This window comes from Rattus norvegicus, chromosome 13 (assembly GCF_021556685.1).
Source record: "Rattus norvegicus strain SHRSP/BbbUtx chromosome 13, alternate assembly SHRSP_T2T, whole genome shotgun sequence".
NCBI lineage: Eukaryota > Metazoa > Chordata > Mammalia > Rodentia > Muridae > Rattus > Rattus norvegicus.
Genome location: NC_141546.1, coordinates 92,724,802 through 92,737,902, shown reverse-complemented (window position 1 = coordinate 92,737,902; position 13,101 = coordinate 92,724,802). Strand labels below are relative to the sequence as shown.

Genomic DNA, 13,101 nt, shown 5'->3' with positions numbered 1-13,101 from the left:
TCTGCTCACTGGCTATTATCACTTCGCTTTGGTTTTATTGGCTTGCTGGTTGGTTCCACGATGCTAGGAACCCAACCCAGAACCCAGAGACTGCTGGAAAATGAGCTATGCCTGTGAGCGATGCCCCTAGCCCAGCTGTAAAACTTTGGATATATAACTTTTCCAACCCAAAACCTCAGTTTCAAATATGGATGCAATCTACAGCTCTCCCTTTACATATAGCTGGGCTTAATTTCTTTGGACTCTGTCCACGTGACCCTCACATGACTCCAGGCCCAGGAATCTACTCTCTGGAGCATGCGTAGTGTTCTAGGAACTGGGCCAGTGTTTCACACGGATGGCCTTGCCTCATCACAACTCTATAAGACACTCCTTGTATTAAGGTGGCTTCTAAGTTACAGGTGAGGAAACCAGAAGAGAGAGGACACAAAGGGGCTTCTCCAAGAAGAAAAGCATCTCTGTTTACCATTCAACCGCTGGAGCCTTTCCTGAAATTCTGCTCAAAATCTCAAACTGGAATTCTCCCCCCCCCCATCCCCATCCCCATCCCCCATGTTTCAAGCCTAGGGACTTAGCTCACTACTCTCTCAAGGAGAAGGCATTATTCATCCCACAAGATAAAGAGGGATGCTCTGAAGGGACTAGAATATCCCAGCCTTTCTAACCTCCACTCTCCTTCCTGCCCTTAACCACAGCCAAGTATCTGTTTGCTAACATTTGGAGGCATTGACACTGCTAGTCTATAGAAAGGAACTGGTATGATAAGACTAGCAGGCATTAAGAAAGCTCTGGAATCTTAGAAAATTTTCCCCAGGCATGGCCCCTGACTCATAATGCTCTTGACTCTCTGAGATGGTAAGGTGTCCTGGGTACATTCTCATACAGCTCCTCTCCCCACTAGCTCAGGACTGCTAGGACTACTACTAATTTCTCTTCCCTAAGTTTGTGAAATAAATAATAAGAGTGCACGGGACTCTTGCAGGACAAAGGGAGAAAATTTTAGATAATGAAGCATACAGGCATACACCGCACAGTGACAGAGCCCATATGTTACCGAGATCCTATGAGATTATAATGCAGTCCATTATGGTTTGGATAGGAAGTGTCCCCCCAAAGACTTGTGCGTGAGAGATTTTGGTCACGTCAGTGAGAAGTCTGACTAACACAGAGATGAGCATTTGCTGTCGCCTCGTGATGAGTGAAGAGTAATACACCCACCATGATGATGATAACATCATAGTACTTGTGTGAATCTACAGCATGCCAGCAGGGCAAAGGTATTACGAAACAATTGTGCATAGTACATAATACTTGTTTATACCTGTAGAATAGTTGCTAATATACAAATACGCAAACATCACTAGTTGATGTATTTACTGTTATTCTACATTGAACTCCAACTTTATAAAAAGAAATTTCTGTTTTGGATGAGGAGTGTCCTCCATTGACTCATCGATTTGAACACTTGCTCCTCAGGTGAGCGCTGTCTGGGGAGGTCGTGCAACCTTTAGGAGGTATAACCTTGAGGGAGGGAGCAGGATGGTGAGGGTAAGCTTTGGGAGGTGATAGCCTGGCTCCATTTCCTGTTATCTATACATCCTGTGTGAGGACGAACACAAAATCAGCCAGCTTCAAGTCCTCACTGCCACGTCTAGTCTTGTCACGATAAGCTCCGTCCCTCTGGAACTGTCAGCTGCCTTTAGTTATGGTGTCGATCACAACAGAAAATTTCTCTCCTCTTCCTCCTTTGTCTTCTTCTCTCTCCACCACAGAAAGGCAATACGCCCGTGTTATAATAAGGTCTGAGTAAGGCACCCTCCACACAATGCTGTGAAAGCCCAGTTGTCACACCTTTACCAGATTTCTTGTTCACACCACAATGCCATGAGGAGGGATTGTGTCTCTCGAGTTAAGTAATGTGCCTGTTGTAATAGAGAGACGGACATATGAGTAGTGTTTTGTAGTTCTGGGGACAGATTCGACGCATGCCACTTCTGAGCCCCTCACCACTGCTTCCCAAAGACAGATTTGTGTCGTTGGGCTGTTTGGACACAAGGCTTCATGCAGTCCAGACTGGCCTTCAATTTGATATACGGCTGAAATTCCTTCTGCCTCCACCTCCCAAGTACTGAGATTACAGGGGTACCCCACATACACTGAACTTCAATTGATTTATGTATAATAAACCATGAGTACTAAAAATGGAATTTCTGCTAACATTGTGGTTCCAGGTGGTGGATGGGGGAGTGGGAGGGGGTACAAAGGGCAGGAGAATCATAAATTAATTGTCTGTGTTTTAAGCCAGGTTCTCACTATGTACCCCAGGCTGGCCCGGAACCCAATATGTTGCCCAATCTGAGATCTGCCTGCCTCTCCCTGCAGAGTGCTAGGACTGAAAGTGCCTATGGCCACCCTGGCAGGATCTTAAACTTGAGGACAGCATTGTAACTTTGAGAGCAGCCTGGATCACATACTGAGATCGTCTCACTCACAAGGAGATCTGTTACAGTATTCTGGACTAGAGACAGCCAACTCTCGCTTTCCGATTCAGACGTGAGCAGAGAAATGGCTTAGTGCCGTACTTCATCTTGGCCGTGTGAGCCCAGCCTAGGATTATGGCCACTTAGCAAATAGGAATCAGTTGAGGATAGCAACTGTGACTTAGAGGCTAAGGTCCCCGTAATTAGAAAACCTTTCCTAAATGACTTTAAATACCTATGCAGAATGAAGGACCATAAATATCTTCTTCTAAATGACTTTTTTCTTAAAAAAAGAAAAAAAGATTGTGAACTCTTTGTGTTCCTTATTTTTAAAGAACTTTTTTTTTTAATTTTATGCTTGTGAGAGTTTTGCCTGCATGTTTGTATGTGCACCACATGTATGCAATGCCTGCAGAGGTCAGAAGGAAGCTTCGGATCTCCTTGAGTTACCGATGGTTGTGAGCTGCCCTGTGGGAGCTGGGAACCAAACCCAGGTCCTCTGCAAGAGCATCCAGTGTCCTTATGCGCTGAGCCATCCCTCCAGCCCGTGTTCCTTAATTTTAAATGAAATGATCTCAAGACACTCTTAAGTCAGCTTATTTATTTATGTATTTATGTATTTATTTATTTTTCTTGAGACGGGACTTTGCCATATACCTCTAGCGAGCTTTATACTTGCTATAATACAGAGGGTGGCCTCAAACTTGAGAGAGTCTCCCTACCTTAGCTCCAGAAGTTTGGCACGGCACGTATACACCACCAGTTTTAATCTCATTTCTGTTGCTGCGATCAAACACCCAAGCAAAGCAACTTTAGGGAAGAAAAGGTTTGCTCTCCTTACAGTAGATGCAGTCTAACACTGAGGAGGCATCAAAGTGACGACAGGAACCAGAGGCAGCAAGTCACACCCACAGTCAAGAGCGGAAAGAAGAAATGCCCACCTGCCAGATCCTTTATGTGCTTTACACGGGGCTGTAGGTAGCTCTTTAATAAGTGTTCGTTCTTTCCCTCTTAACCCAGCTAGCTCCCAAATAATAGAGACTGCACCATTAGACTTATTTAACAAGCTTTAAGGGCACAACAACCAAGCAGTATTACTCTATCTTAATCCTCTAAACAAATATGGCTACCTCCCAGTCAAAATCCCAGTGATTCTTGCATTTTAGTACTGATCTGGCTCTCTGGGCTACAGGTGTTTTCTCAAGGTCTCTCTTGGACTCTCTCCCTATGACTAATCCCCACTTTCTCTTTCTCCTCCCTCCCTCCCCCTAGCTGGAAGTCTCTCTCCTGCCCAGTCACTAGCTAATCAGCTTCTATTGACAAAGCAGAGAATAAATGGGGAGCAAAATTTACACAACATTGAGGCAGGAGATACTTAGAATAAGGATTGCAACCAGCTATAGGGACACAGAAATCAGCATTTGGGGCTGGAGAGATGGCTCAGTGGTTAAGAGCACTGACTGCTCTTCCAGAGGTCCTGAGTTCAAATCCCAGCAACCACATGGTGACTCACAACCATCTGTAATGGGATCTGATGCCCTCTTCTGGTGTGACAGCTACATTGTACTCATAAACATAAAATAAATAAATCTTTTTTTAAAAAAAAGAAAGAAAGAAATCAGTATTTGAATGGTGTAGCCCTCAGAGGGGTGGGGGGTCTTAGCTTAATTAAACAATCAAATAAACCCATAGGTGATTTAGACCTACTAGAAGTGAGACCTAGGTTGTGCCAAGTTGACGAAACTAACCACCATTAAGAGCACTGACTGCTCTTCCAGAGGACCTGGGTTCAATTCCCAGGAACCACATGGCAGCTCACAACCTTAGCTGTAACTCCAGTTCCAGGGGATCAATGCCCTCTTCTGGACTCTGCCAACACCAGACACACACACAGTACACACACATGCTAGGCAAAACACTCATACACATAAAATAAAACTTTTTTTTTTGTTGTTCTTTTTTTCGGAGCTGGGGACCGAACCCAGGGCCTTGCGCTTCCTAGGCAAGCGCTCTACCACTGAGCTAAATCCCCAACCCCAAAATAAAACTTTAAAAAAGATACATATAGAAAACCGTAGGAGTAGTTGGCTAACTGCTCTGTGCTCCTAACAGGTTCCATGGGCACACCAGCCCAAGAGCTATCGGATTCAAAAATGAAACACACACACACACACACACACACACCAGTTAAATATGCCTTGACTAGCTCAAAGGTTGGGTAGTTCTAATCCTCCTTGTCGCTAGCACACTTTTTCCTTCCTGCACTCCTGGCTTAACACCCTCTAATTCTATATTTTATCTTTGTTTCCCTGGCTCCTTCTGGGCAGCCCCCCTAGTCTTGGCCATTCTGGGGGCCACATTGCTTCTCACCTACATTTAGGATGATTTTCCTTCTGCAGCTCTAAATCTGATCTGTCTCCCTCTGAATCACATCTATTCCCTTTCTTCCTCTCTTCCAGTTCCAGGGCAAATCCCCAATTCCTGCCTCAATCTACCTACCCAACAATTGGCCATTGGCTCTTTGTTGATCAATCAAAAACCAATTGAGGACAAGGACCTTTAGCACTCCGGACACACAGATTACTGATTTTGGGGGCCAGATTCTTAAAACCATTAAAAAGCATTAAAACCAATCCCCAACAGAAAGCAAGACACCTTATGAACTACCTACTCAACTCTCTCAGGAAGTGAACCAAAGGAATATCATCTAAGCAACTGTTTCTGTGGTATATGATGCTGGCATCAGAGACCAAACTCCGTGTGTGTTCTGGCTGAGAGCTTCCCGTTTTGTAGCCATTCTCCGTTTCAGGTGACACCCCACCTTAGTTACTTGCCTTATTGCTGTAACAAATAGCGTTTGGATATTTCATTAAGGAGGAACGATTCCTTTAGGTCCACAATTTCGGAGCGTTCAGTAGGTTCTGATGGGGACGGCCTGGTAGAGCAGAGAGAGTATCCCCATTCCTGTACAAGGAGGCAGAAAAGGAACGCTGGCTTTCGGGGGCTTTCCTCTTTCTTCGCTGCCTCAGGCATTCAACAGTACTTACCACCTCTCTTACTTTCAGAAGGTCGTAAGAGCTAATATTTAGGGTCCTGTGTGTTCCGGCCATATGTAACATACAGGAAGGACTTTTACCATTCACGACTACATTAAGTCCCTGCCACTTAAGGATCCAGAAAACTGTGTGGAGAAGTGAGGTCCCCCCTCCAAAGATCAAATGCAGGCAAACTGAATTTACACTATTAGCCACCCACTCTCCCGATTGTATTCTCAATTTTCTTAATTTCCTTAGGACTCTACAAGTATAAGGCTTTTTCAAGTTCTTTTTTTAGGAGAAAATAATGTTCATGAATCTGTAAATCAATTTTGTCCTAGTCCTTCTGTAAGGCTTCCTATTTTTCTTTTTAAATATGGAATGCTTCATGAATTGGCTTGTCAGCCTCGCACAGGGCCAGGCTAATCTTCTCTGTATTGTTCCAATTTTAGAATATGCGCTATCTCTCAAATATTTCTTCATATTCTTTTTATGGAACCCAACAAATACATTCCTGTTTTTATCTGTATTCTTATTGGAGGATTTTTTTTTTTTTTATTTTAGACAGGGCCTTACTGTGTAGTTCAAACTGTCCTGGAACTCACTGTGAAGATCAGGCAGGCCTTCAATTAGTTCAGAACAAGTTTTTTTTTTTAATTGCTATTTATTTAAGTTATAACACACACCCATCTATCATAACAATCTCTCTCTCTCTCTCTCTCTCTCTCTCTCTGTCGGTGTGTTGGGGGATGATGTTTTTGATTGTTTGTTTGTTTTGTTTTGTTTTGTCTTTTTTTCGGAGCTGGGGAACGAACCCAGGGCCTTGTGCTTGCTAGGCAAGCGCTCTACCACTGAGCTAAATCCCCAACCCCGGGGGAGGATGTTTTAAGGTAGGTTCTCACTCTGTAGACCAAAGCCAACCCTGAGGCCACAGCAATTCCCCCTCAATTTCCCAGGTGCTGGGATTTACCAGCAGGTGCCATTGTACCCATACCTGGCTTGGCCAATGTCTTCTTGATGGCCATAGAACAAGATTATGTGGACTAAGGATATACATTTGATGGCTTTCTCATCAAATGTGTGTGTCCACGGCTGAAGTACCCTAGGATCTGACAGAAAAAGAACCAAGTGTTCCAAACCACATTTATAAGGGAAGAGACTGGTTGAGAATTTGAGCTCCAGCTTTTGATTGGTTGGTTTTGTTTTTTTAGGGGTTCTTTTGGGGGGGGGGCTGTTGCTGCTGCTGCTGTTGGTTTTGTTGTTGTTATTGTTGTGTGTATTCCTGGTTGTCCTGAAACTCATTATGTAAACCAGGCTGACCTCTCCCTCACAGGATCTGCCTGCCTCTGCCTCCTAAGTGCTGGGGTTAAAGGTGTGTGTGCATCACTATGACCACCGAGTGGCAGTTTTTGAGAGTCAGCGGGATTCTGGAGAGTGTCCGGCACAGTGGATATCATTCTCACCTACTTGCCATGCCAACTCTCAGGGCTTCAAATGACAGAACAAGTGTTAACCCAGCTCTCCAGTCTACCACTGGGACTGGCAGAGAACATAGGGAATCGCTCTCCTCTTTTAGCTTCTTACCAATCCTAGCCTTGTGGGCATCTGCACCTCAGACACTTTAGACAGTAGTTGTTGTTGAGTGTGGTGACACACATTTATAATCCTAGCGTTTGGGAGGCTGAGGCACGAACGTTGCTGTAAGTTTGACACCAGTCTGGTCTATACATCGAGTTCCAGGCCAAACCATACTCCCCCCCATATTGAGACCCAGTCTTTTTTAAATTACATAAATAAATAAGTCCCTTGTCCTCCACCTAAAGATTATTCAAGGACCTGAATACTGCAGCTCCGTGCCTGTGTTAGTATCAACCCTCAACATTAAGAGGTTGGTATTCATTAGTGCAGATACATAGTAACTTATCATCTTAGCCCAGTGATTTGTATGCCTGTGCGTAGCCATGCTCTTCCTGCTGTGGGGAAAGGCAGCCTGAAATTGAACCGGAGGTGAGTTCGTTTCATGCAAATGCACAGTCCATTCACTCGGGCTCTTTTTGAAGCTGCAGCCACTACCCCGGCTTCCCATGACTTGATATCAAAGATTGAGTTTCTGCTCTTGCTGTGTTTAGAACCTATTTTTAACTCGGCCAACTGACTTACTAGGGAGCCACATGAGTGCTGCTGTTTCTAAATAAATAATAATGGTCCTTGACACCCACTAAGAGAAAAGCATCGTCCCGCCTTACTGCACGTGTTTCAGGGGTCGTTTGTGTGATGGTCTCCTGCATCCCAGCTGCCCCTGCACTTGCTATGTAGGTAAGGACTTGAACTTCTGATCCCCACACCGCCATCCCCCAAACTAGGAATCTACTGCCATTGCCCAGTTTTGTAAGCAATGGTTAATAATAACAACAATATTAATAACAATAATAACAACTAGGCAGGCATGGCAATTCATGCCTTTAACCCCCAGCACTAAAGAGACGGTGGTGGGGCTGGGGATTTAGCTCAGTGGTAGAGCGCTTGCCTAGGAAGCGCAAGGCCCTGGGTTCGGTCCCCAGCTCCGAAAAAAAGAACCAAAAAAAAAAAAAAAAGAGACGGTGGTAAGGGGAACCGCTGGGCAAACCTGGTCCTAGTTTCAGATAGAATGACATTGTAAGAGCATCTCAAAAGTAAGTAAATAATCCTTACCTAACTGCCAAGTGTCTGGATGTGTATACTTGCCTAAGTTTCCTCCGTAAATCCTCACACATGATTCTGTGTCGGCATAGACTTCTTGTCTTGCCATCCCCATTAAAACCTTGCATAAAATTACAACACAGTGGGTACGCATGACAGCCAGTCCCGAGTTTAAGTCCTATCCTTGCCTCTTGTAGACTAGATGAATTTGGGCAAGTCATTTAGCCCCCTCTGAGTTTCGATCAGCTTCTGCATCTGTTAAAATGAGGATGATACTTCCTTGCAGGTTGTAACGTCCTCTGAGTTTCCAGTGTGTTGGGCATTCTACAGAGCCCGGCATAAGCAGCCACACAATAAGCAGCCAGTAACTGGGTAGGATAACTCCACAGGTAACAGTGCTTGCAGCCAACTGGTACAACCACTCTGGAAATCAGTCTGGAGGTTCCCCAGAAAATTGGACATTTCACTACCTGAGGACCCAACTATGCCACTCCTGGGCATATACCCAAATGATGCCCCAACATATAACAAAGACACATGCTCCACTATGTTCATAGCAGCCTTATTTATAATAGCCAGAAGCTGGAAAGAACCCAGATGCCCTTCAACAGAGGAATAGATACAGAAAATGTGGTACATCTACACAATGGAATATTACTCAGTTATCAAAAACAATGACTTTATGAAATTCATAGGCAAATGGATTAAACTAGAAAATATCATCCTGAATGAAGTAACCCAATCACAGAAAAACACACATGGCATGCACTCACTGATAAGTGGATATTAATTCAAAAGCTCAGATTACCCAAGATACAATCCACAGACCACATGAAGCTCAAGAAGAAAGAAGACCAAAGTGAAGATGCTTCAGTCCTTCTTAAAGGGGGGAACAAAAATATTCATAGGAGGGGATATGGAGGCAGAGTTTGGAGCAGTGACTGAAGGAACAGCCATTCAGAGCCTGCCCCACATGTGGCCCATATATATACAGTTACCAAGACTAGATAAGATTAATGAAGCTAAGAAGGGCATGGTGACAGGAACTGGATATAGATCTCTCCTGAAAGACACAGCCAGAGCATGTCAAATACAGAGGCGAATGCTAGCAGCAAACCACTGAACTGAGTAGGGACCCCCGTTGGAGGAATTAGAGAGAGGATTGAAAGAACTGAAGGGGCTTGCAACCCCATAAAAACAACAATGCCAACCAGCCAGAGCTCCCAGAGACTAAACCACTACCCAAAGAGTACACATGGACTGACCCATGGCTCCAGCTGCATATGTAGCAGAGGACGGCCTTGTTGGGAACCAATGGGAGGAGAAGTCCTTGGTCCTGCCAAGGCTGGACCCCGCCTCTCCCAGTGCAGGGGAATGTTGGGGGGAGGGGAACACCCTTATAGAAGAAGGGGAGGGGGAGAGGATAGGGGGCTTATGTCCAGGAAACTGGGAAATGAAATGTAAATTAAAAAATCCAATTAAAAAAAAAAGAATGCTTGCAGCCAAGCCTGATCCCCATTGCCCACAAGTTGTATGGAAACAAGTGACTTCTGAAAGGTGTCCTCTGACCTCCACATGCGTCCTCAAATAATAAGTAAAAGCTATAAATATATAGAGATAGATATAGATAGACAAATAAATATTATTAAATTTGAGACAAAGCCTTGATATATATATATATATCCCTCTGCCTGGCCTGGAACTTACTATGTAGACCAGGCTAGCCTCAAACTCACAGAGATCTACCTGATTCTGCTGCCTGAGAATACTGGAACTAAAGGTGCATTTCCCCAAGGCTTATTCAAGTATTTGTTTTTGAGATGAGGTCATTGGAAGTAGCCCACCACACCACAGCAAATGTGATTTAAACAACAACAGCAACAGCAACAATTTCTGGGGCTGGTGGGATGGCTCAGTGGCTAAGAACACTGGCTTCTCTTGCAGAGGACCCAGATTCAGTTCCCACATGGCAGCTCACAACTGTCTGTAACTCCAGTTCCAGGGGATCTGACATCCTCTTCTGGCCTCTGTGGGTGCTGACAGGGGTGGTAGCCCATGCCTTTGATCCTGGCCTTTGGGAAGCAGGCAGATCTCTGTGAGTGTGAGGCCAGCCTGGTCTCAGAGAAAGTTCCAGATGGGCCAGACCAGTTGAGACTCTTTTTCAAAAAACAAGAGAAAGAAGGAAAGAAAGAAAGAAAAAGAAAGAAAGAAATTACTAGTTTTTGTTGTTATTCTGTTTTTTGTTTTGTTCTTTTTTGTTGTTGTTGTTTTTTGTGAGGGTATTGGTTTTGTTGGTGGTGGTTTGGTTTGCTTTTTTACGTCCTGGGGAAATTTTTTCAAAGAGTTTTGGAGACACGTGTTAGATAATGGACCTCTTCATAGCTCCTTGAACTCCGGACAATTTCAACTTGAGGGCCCCGAGGTTGCTGCAATAACACACACGTGTGGCATTTGGACAACTGTCAGCTCCTCTAGTAGGTCCCTTTGCCCCAGAGAGCCCCCAGACGGCTGTCAGAGTGTCATGTGTGAAGGCTGGTAGTCATTTCACAGGACAGGTGTGGCTTCTGCTGCTGGCCTGAGAGAAAATCCCTCCTGGCTACATCTGTCTGTGTCTGGTTAACCCATCAGAAATGGCATCCAGCCTGCTACACTCTTAGCAACTTAGGTTGCTCTTGGATAGCCATATTAGATGTTGGCTATCCGCTTAGGCTGCTGAGAAAGGAGGCAAAAAGTCTTACATTTCCTGAGAAACTTCCCAAGGGAGAAACTGTGTTGTACCAGGTGAGGTCAGAAGCAATCCCCTCCCTTCTCACTGTGGTTTTCCCAGAAAACATCCTATGTAGTCTAAAAGCGAACTGAATGCCAGACACAGCTGGAAGCCCAGAACTGGGTGAAGAGACAGGTAGGTCCTGGGAGTTCACTGGGCACACAACCTTGCCCCAGATAAGCTTCCGGTTCACTAAAAGGCCATGTCGTAAAGGAAAGGATCGAGGAAGACATCGGCATCTCCTCTGACCTCCACACACATTTGCGAGGGTGCACAGACCTGTCCCCCACCATCCCCATTCACATCATAAAACAAATAGTGCATGACAATTAATGCGTAATTTTCTATTGGTTCTCCAAACACACTTTAAAATGCATGAGCCAACTTGCATCGGACGCTGGCATATTCCATGCCTTTACTATACAATTGTATACTATACTATACAATATACTTAGTATTAGCAGAACGTAGTTCAGATTTCTGGAATAGGCTCTCTCAAGTAGTCATCGAGTTGTTGAGTGTTTACTGACTCCCTTTTCTCCAAGGATTTGGGCTTTCAATTTTTACTTCTGATAACAGAGATAGAACCGAGGCCTCTTAGTGCAAGACAAGTGCTCTACCACTGAGCTACTCAGCCCAAGCTTCCATCCTCTGGCATTTCATAAATCCCATCACACAGACTCTGTCACAGTGACCAAATCATAGCAGTGACTGGGACAATAAAAATTGCAGCAGTGTCGTCTAACATGTCAAAACTGGATATCTCTCTCTCTCTCTCTCTCTCTCTCTCTCTCTCTCTCTCTCTCTCATTATCCCGGCACTCAGGTGGTGGAGGCAAGATAGAAGTTCAAGGTCATTCTCTGTTCTGTAACAATCATGAAGTCAGCCTAGGCCACAGGAGATCCTGTCTCAGAACAAAACAAACAAGTGAAAAATGGAGAGGAAGGGGTTGGGGATTTAGCTCAGCGGTAGAGCGCTTGCCTAGCAAACACAAGGCCCTGGGTTCGATCCCCAGCTCTGAAAAAAAGAAAAGAAAAAAAAAATGGAGAGGAAAACTGCTCAGTGATGGGCCACTTGCCTGGTGGCCCCAGGGCCCCAGGTTCAAGTCTCAGGACTGAAGAAATAACAAAGACAAAAAAGTTAAAGAGCTTAAACATTTGGACCAGTGACTTGGCTTGCTAGGTTTAAAAAAAAAAAAAAAGACACTTGCCCTGCAAACCTGGCACCCTGACTTTGATCCTGGAACCCACATAAAGGTGGGAGGAGAAGGGTAAAATGTATAAAATGTAGTCCACTAAGTTGTGTTCTCACCTCCAGGTACAAGCAGTGGTGCCCATCTCACACATATACACAATGATAATAAAGACATTCTTAAAACAAACAAGCAGACTCTTATTAGGGCCTGGGTATGTTTGGGGCTGGGTTTGGTGTGTCAGGTTTATAATAGGAGCTCTCAGGAGGCTGAGGAGGGAATATAACTAGTTAAACCTCGGTCTGGGTTACACAATGAGGCCTTATCTCAGAGAAAAAAAAGTACCTTCCTCTGGTTGGCACACCCTTTAGTCCCAGCACTCAGTGGCAAATGGATGTTTGTGAGTCCAAGGCTAGCCTGGTCTACAAAGTAGCCAGCCTGGTCTACAGAGTGAGTTCCAGTCCTGAGAGCCTAAACTCTTGATTGCCTTATGTATCAAGCTACTTTTCTGTGGCTGTGATAAAATCCCATGACCATAAAGGTGACTTATGGAAGAAAGCATTGGTTTCTTGTTTTGACTTTTTGGTTTTGGCTTACAGTTCTGGTATAAGAAGCCATTATGGCCTAAAGGCACAGCAGCAGGTGGGCGGAAGCAGGATGCTAAGCGATGCCCCCAACTACGAACATGAAGCTGAGAGAGCAAACGAAAACGGGTAAGGCCAGGAACTCTCAGAGCCCAACCTTGACCTACTTGCTCCAGCAAGATTGCAGCATCTCCCCAAACGGCCCCACCAACCCGGGTCAAGTGTTCAAACCCAGCTCATAGAGGGCACTTGTCATTCAAGCCACCACACCTTGTGTTTGAAAACCTACCTCTCTCTGATGCCCGTGTGCCTGTGCCCATTTCTTGAACTGGTCCAACCAATAATCCAGCTCAGCCTGAACAAC

General features: G+C 44.8%; 1 pseudogene; it reads right to left on the bottom strand.

Annotated features, from left to right (window-relative positions):
• Positions 1-5,885: 5,885 nt before the first annotated feature.
• LOC120096462 (U6 spliceosomal RNA) lies at positions 5,886-5,982 on the bottom strand (annotated as a pseudogene).
• Positions 5,983-13,101: the final 7,119 nt, after the last annotated feature.